Source organism: Cibotium barometz, chromosome 27, assembly GCF_041138505.1.
Source record: "Cibotium barometz isolate CiBa-2024 chromosome 27, ASM4113850v1, whole genome shotgun sequence".
Classification (NCBI taxonomy): domain Eukaryota; kingdom Viridiplantae; phylum Streptophyta; class Polypodiopsida; order Cyatheales; family Cibotiaceae; genus Cibotium; species Cibotium barometz.
Window position 1 is genome coordinate 54198474 of NC_141072.1, and position 7104 is coordinate 54205577.

General features: G+C 38.1%; 1 long non-coding RNA gene across 1 annotated transcript; it reads right to left on the reverse strand.

The window, feature by feature from the left end:
- Positions 1-678: 678 nt before the first annotated feature.
- LOC147623528 (uncharacterized) lies at positions 679-1242 on the reverse strand. Its single transcript, XR_015269425.1, has 3 exons — positions 1169-1242; positions 854-1050; positions 679-764 (listed from the first exon to the last, which is right to left on the reverse strand). It is a non-coding gene; the product is annotated as an uncharacterized LOC147623528 (long non-coding RNA).
- Between the last annotated feature and the right edge of the window lie 5862 nt (positions 1243-7104).

Here is a 7104-nt window from a genome sequence, read left to right on the forward strand (position 1 = left end):
ATGCCCTCGTTATATCCATTGTCCTGTTGCAACTGTAGCAACAGTCATTGAATCCTTTAAATCTTCATAAAGTTCAAGTCTGTTCATTGCTTGTATTTCCCCAAAATACTCTCTCAACGTAGGATCTTGAGGAAGCACAAAGCTAGCTTGTTGACTAGCAACCAAGACCTGAGAGAGTAACCTCTCAGATTCACAAAGCAACTGATCCATCCATGCCTCTTTTGCCATCCACTTTATGAATTCTCTATCAGCTTTTGGCATCCCATAACTTGTTCTCAAATTTGAATCTGACCCTAAGATTCTGAGGGTTGCTAGTTGTGTCTCCTTTGAGACTTTTGCAATGGAGATGTTATACAACTTTTCCAATGTGACAATGGATGATTTATCATCAAATGGGAGGCTCCACAAGATATTAAACCAATCTTCACCATTTGTTGGTTTGACAATAGACAGAATCTACATATAAACAGTACATGCAATCGTCACACTCAACTGTATTTTTTAATCATACAATACATGCATATCCCATACCTTGATCATTTTGTAAACAAAGATCATATGACCAATCTCAAAAAACACTTGAACACTTTAAAAAGCCAACTTTATGTTAAGAATCATTAAATTAACCATACCTTGATCATTTTTTGACCATACTTGAGATTCACATCCTTTTGAATACTTTTAAGTGATTTCTCCATATCAGCAACACTCAAATTTGGCTGAAGTTCCTTTAGCTTTGCCTCATAATCTTGCTTGTATAGTGGCTAAAATATATTCCAAAGATATGAATGAGTACAATGAATTAGTTAGTTCTAATTTAAAAGACATCCATGACAAATGGCATGAAACTTACTGCAAATACCATTCTCCCTAGCATCAGAGATGTCAAAGGATACCAAGTACTTGATCCTTTACTGCTTTCATTTGCCCTATGCTTTTCAAGTGTCTTTTTTTCTTCCTCAGAAAAAAGTGATAAGTACTCATTCTCATCACATGAACACATTGTCTTCGTGTTGAACAAATAATCCTTGAGATTTGTTTTAATAATTGCTGTTTCATTAAGGCTAAAAAATAAAAAATACATAGCTTCAAACATATTAAGAATTGTTCACAAAACCCTTAAAAGCTCGAAAAAAGGTAACACATATAAGTAAGAACTCGCACTTACAGATTGAACCTTTGAAGAGCAGCTATTAGCTTCATTTCTGTTTCTTTCTCTGGAGTAATAAAACTTGCTAAAACTTGAATATGCCATGCCTTTGATGTCTTGAATTTCTCCTCAATTAGAGACATCCATGCAACAGTACGGTGATTCCCCTCCCACACAAAAAACATCTTTCGAGACAAAAATGACCAATCAGCATCATCAACAATCTGTGCCTCAAATTTTGCATTTATATCCCTCCAACAAGAATCCCATGATTGTTCAATTTCATCTGTCACCTCTTGTGAAACACCATCCGAAAGTGTTGTAGATAAAATAAACATTCCTTTCTGTTGAATATATTTTTCTGCCTCTAGAGCTTGCTTTAGGCTATCCATATCAGTTCGTAGGCCTCTCACTCTTGTATTTACAACACATCGACATAATGGGATCAAGGGAGCTATCTTTCCAGGATTGATTGCAAGAGATTCAATAACATCCTTCCCTTGGCCAATATCAAGTGCAGCAGGAAACTCTTGCTCAAACTCCTCATCTAGTTGTTTATCCTCTTTCTTTCTCTTCTTAGAAGATTCCTCCACAACTGATGACGTTAGTGGGGATGTTGTAGTATCTAGTCCATACTATGCCAGAATTGACGCAGCTCAAAGAAAGTAGATGACATACACATGGAGGTACATGGGTATGTACATGGGCAGAGATGGTGTTCGCTAAGTCACCTATCATCCCAGAGACTGCATGTAGACAAATTATGTCTTCAAAGTCTTCCATCTCCTTATCCTCTTCAACTTCAATTTCAACCTCTTTTTGAATCTCTAAATTTGGTGTAGATTCCACTTGCAAACTTCTCTTGCTACTTGTCCTTCCACCTCTCTTGCCTCCTCGTTCTCCTCTTCCACCTCTCCCCCTCCTCTCAGAAGTTCTTAATTTTACCATCCTGCCAATGTGACAAAGATGCATTTAAAAAAAGAAGTCATCACATGGCATAGAATAGACTTACAAGGTCAATTAAGTCCCAGCATTACTTCAATGGCATACAAAGAAACCCCAAGAGGCTTCAAAATAGAAAATACCTGAAGCTTGATCGTGATGCTGCTAATTGAAGTTGCACTTGACGAGATGATGGGGCTTGAGGAGACTAGCTGGACAACAAAAGCATACAAGAAAAAGTTATTAAGCATACAAGAACAAGTTATTAACCTTAAAAGCATACAATATCTCGAATAGTGTTGTGTCTCCTAAGGCCTCCTCGTCTCCTTGCCTTATTTTCATAATAGTGCATGTGTCTAAAAGGGAAGCGAAAAATCTCCAAGTACTATGCGTACATATGTCAATATCATTTGATGGACATATCATAATATGCCTTTCCACAGTTTTAACATGTTATATTTAGGTCACATGAGATAAAATGAAATCATTCATGTAAGCATAATAACTCTTGTAATTCATTCCTGAGCTATAAAGTTAGATTTTGGTAAAGTGTTGTTTAGTGGTAATCATTTTGTATGCATTGAAATGGAATGTCTAAAAATATCATTAACTGAGTGTTATAATCATGGATCTAGAAAACTTACTATTAAAATTAAGCTTAAAAGTATTAATTGCACTTACAATAAAGAAGAAGTTAAATTTGAGTTTTTGTTTCAATCATACTTGTAAATCTAAGAGATGAAAGATCACTAAACTTTTGAAATGCTTACATGTTCATAGATATGAGTTGTGGCTTCTTGTTTTGGACAAAACTCATGTATATCCTCCTCATCTCAAGCACCCTAAGTAACGTGTATGGTATCTCTCCTCAATCTACTTATATATGCTAAGCCCAAAATCCTTTGAGGAGATCTACACCCCCATATGCAATGTTGTACTATCTTACAAGCTACTGGGCATCTAGGGTCTGCACCAAAAATAGCTCTCCACTAAATAATGGGGAGGCCACCATGTAAGGACAACTAAAAGAAGTGGGATATGTATGAGTGCCAAAGTATCTTTTGAATCAACGAGGTAACGTTATAACTCTCCTAGTGCGGCCCTTTATCTAAGTAAAAGGAGCCTTGTAGTATGGATACTATAGTTGAAAAAATATTGACTCTTCATTAGTGGATTGGTTGTAATCATCTTCATTAGGAAACAAGCCGGGAGGATACACGCAAGGTGTCTCGCACAGCAGAAAGAAGGCCAGCATCATCGACGTGTTTTGCTCCACCCCCAATAATAAAAAGATCTACAAGAGGGCCCGACGTGTGCATACCTTTCAGACTTGCATGGCCATGACAGGTTGAGACGCCGTCCACCACGGGTTGACGTCGCGCCAAGCACATGGGGAGTATACCGCCATGTCAGCACCTCTCGACGTTGCGCCAAGCACATGGGGAGTATACCGCCATGCAGAGCGTTGATTTGTATACCGCCATGCAGAGCAAGGGCGAGGGAGGCAGAGAGTTGATGATTATGCAGAGAAGGGCGAGGGCGAGGGAGGCAGAGCCTTGATGATTTGTATACCGCGATGCAGAGCAAGGGCGAGGGCGAGGGAGGCAGAGCGTTGATGAAAACAAAAGGCGTTGAAGATTGAAAACGAAAGGCCAAAATACCCCTTTCGTCGACGAAAGGGGTATTTTGGCCTTTCATTTTCTTTAATTTTTTTAAGAAAATGAAAGGCCAAAATACCCCTTTCATCAACGAAAGGGGTATTTTGGCCTTTCATTTCCATGAGGAAAAAGGTGGGCCACCCCCAAACGATGCCAAAATTTAAGGATACCGTCTTCTTGTTATTTGTGTAAGATTCTCATGATTTTATTGTTATAAAAAATTTCATGAAAACGATGCCAAAATTTGTCGGTCATTTAAGGATACCGTCTTCTTGTTATTTGTGTAAGATTCTCATGATTTTATTGTTATAAAACATTTCATGAAAATATCGTGTGATATCGTGTGTCTACTAACACAATTGCAAAAAAAACAAAATGGTTGTTTGAAGTTTTAAGTCGCTTTTTCATAGGGATATCAGTTCAAGTTATGGCATTTATGGTTGGTGTTTAAGAGACTAATGAGGAGAATTAAGACAAACGTTTTTTTTTTCAAATTTGGGGCCCCTTTTTCCTCATGAAAATGAAAGGCCAAAATACCCCTTTCGTCGACGAAAGGGGTATTTTGGCTTTTCATTTTCATGAGCCCTTAAGAAAATTTAAAGGCCAATAGACCCCTTTCGTCGACGAAAGGGGTATTTTGGCTTTTCATTTTCATGAGCCCTTAAGAAAATTTAAAGGCCAATAGACCCCTTTCGTCGACGAAACGGGTCTATTGGCCATTTATTTTCATGAGAGCCTAGAGTACAGAGAGACACGAGGGCGCGGGAAAGGGGGGCGGCGTGCGGGTGGGTCGCGAGTCATCACGAGGGCAAGGGCGGCGATGGCCGATCCAATCCATAATTCATCCAAGGGTTCTCATGAAAATGAATGGCCAATAGACCCCTTTCGTCGACGAAAGGGGTCTATTGGCTTTAATTACAATCTATGCTACCAAACTATGATGTTAATAGGAACCATGACTTATAATGATTATCATACGAATTCGATTGCTAATGAGTGCAGCAATGATGAGTGATCATTTAATTAAACATCATTACTGTGTGAGGTTGATAATTTTTCATAATTGTGAGGTTGATAATTTTACTATGTGAGGTCGACATACAATTAAATATTTTTTTGATTAATATTCAATTAATGATAGACCCCTATTGGAGAGAATAATTAAATATAGAGGCCAATAGACCCCTTTCGTCAACGAAAGGGGTCTATTAACCTCTATATTTAATTAATGGTTCATGAAAGATAGAGGCCCATAGACCCCTTTCGTCGACAAAAGGTGTCTATTGGCCTCTACCTTTCATTAATAATTGATGAAAGATAGAGTCCAATAGACCCCTATAATTTATATTCAAAAGGTTAGAGATGTGCTAGCCAACCATTTCTTGTTCGCCACAGTTATAATTTATATCTTTCTATCAACTTTATGTAGCAATAATGAAATGTCATTGCTAGCGAGAATGGCTTGCAATAACTCCCATACGTGTCAAAGAAAGGTTGGGGATTAAAAGGTCTAAGAGTCCATGGTATTATAGTATTGTTGTTAACAAATGATGGCTAAAATTTACATCATGGTTCAGTACCATTGTCACACTTGTGCCGACTTTCACAAGACCTATCTTACAAAGTTGTGAGTATAAACAATGGGCAGTGTGTGCAAAGCATTTGTGAGCATTTTTTCTTGCGGCAGACTCTTGTTTAAAATGAGTTCTTGAAACGAACACTCTCCTCTTGATCTCACCCTTTGGACTTCATCTCATTGAGTTGCACAGCTTAACCATTCCGTTCTTATGGAATCTGTCACAATTCAGAATGAGGATAGATCTTTGCATATGTTTGTTCGCACTTCCATAGGTAGAGGAGTGTTGTCAGAGATGGTGCTTGCTAGCCATTTTCAATTCACACTTGGGTCCATATCTATCCATCAGCACTTTGGTGATAATGGGTCTGATTTGACAATGGAGCTGCAATACGAAGTCCATGATGATGGATACAAAATGTTTCACCTTGATGCGCAATTTGGTGATATTTTCACCGTGAAGGGAGAAAGATTCAAGCTTGATGACAATGAACTTCAGAAGACTCTAGTGCACGAAAACAAAAAAGATTTCTACTCTGTTTGCAACAAAAATGATGAGGCAAGGAAACATGATTCAGCTAGCAACATTGAGAATAACAAACAACATAGTGTCATTGAGATTACTATGCAACTACCTATAAAGAACAGATTGTGTGAGGCCTATGAGAAGGTTGGAATGCACGTCACTCTGTGGATGAGTTGCCTTCTACTTATGATGGTGATGTTTTCTTTGAGCTACCAGCTACTTCAATGAAACATCGCACAAAAGGTACGGAGTCAAAATTTGATGGTCATGTTTAGAGTGATCCTATTACAACAAATATAGTATTTCCTGGTGTGGTTCATAGAAAGGAATGTGGAGGTCACCTCCGTTGTATAAATGCAACTTGTGGTTATAAAGAAAGAATTGGGATAGAGAATGAGACACAATGGGATGGGAGATTGATTAGAGTGGCCCCAGCAAATGTGTCAATTGAATCATATGGCTCCTTATCATGTATACATTGTGGTTGTCCACCAATTTGCTTGGAGAGATGTTACTGTGAAATGTTACTCTGCATGCCAGAATGTAGAGATGGTGTGAATCTTACTCGTGCAGTCATACACCATGGCCATCATAATCATCCCGTTGGAGATGGTTTGACTAGAAGAACAAAGGATGCCATTAAAACCAAAGTTTCTGAAATGGTGAGGGCTGGTGGTGCTGTATGCCCTAAAGGGATACAAAATATAATTGTCCAAGACATTATTCTGGAAACTTTATTGTCTAAAAATGTGCAAGATGGGATTAAGATGTCAGATGTTGAGCTACAAGATTTGCTAAAACAATGTGAACCTTTGCTTGACAAAAGAAGGTAATTACCATAACATTTGTTATTGCATTGGTTTATTAAATTATGTTATCACAATGAATATTGATCAACTTTATGTCTGTGTAGATTATCAAGATGGATTAAGGAGGGTCGACGTGACTCTCGACCTGTGTCAGATGGGCTAAATGGAATTTTATACTTGAAAAGACATTGTAGATTATCAAGATGGATTAAGGAGGGTCGACGTGACTCTCGACCTGTGTCAGATGGGCTAAATGGAATTTTATACTTGAAAAGACATTGTAGATATAATTATTTCCAAAGTGTAGTGTTTCCTGGACAATTACAACATAGTTCATTCAGCAGGTGTCATGTATTTAAAATGTCTACCCAAGGTTCTGGTTCAGGGGTTGATTTGGTAAATAAAATGAGACTTGGAGGAGAACTGGGTCATTGTTGGGTGTT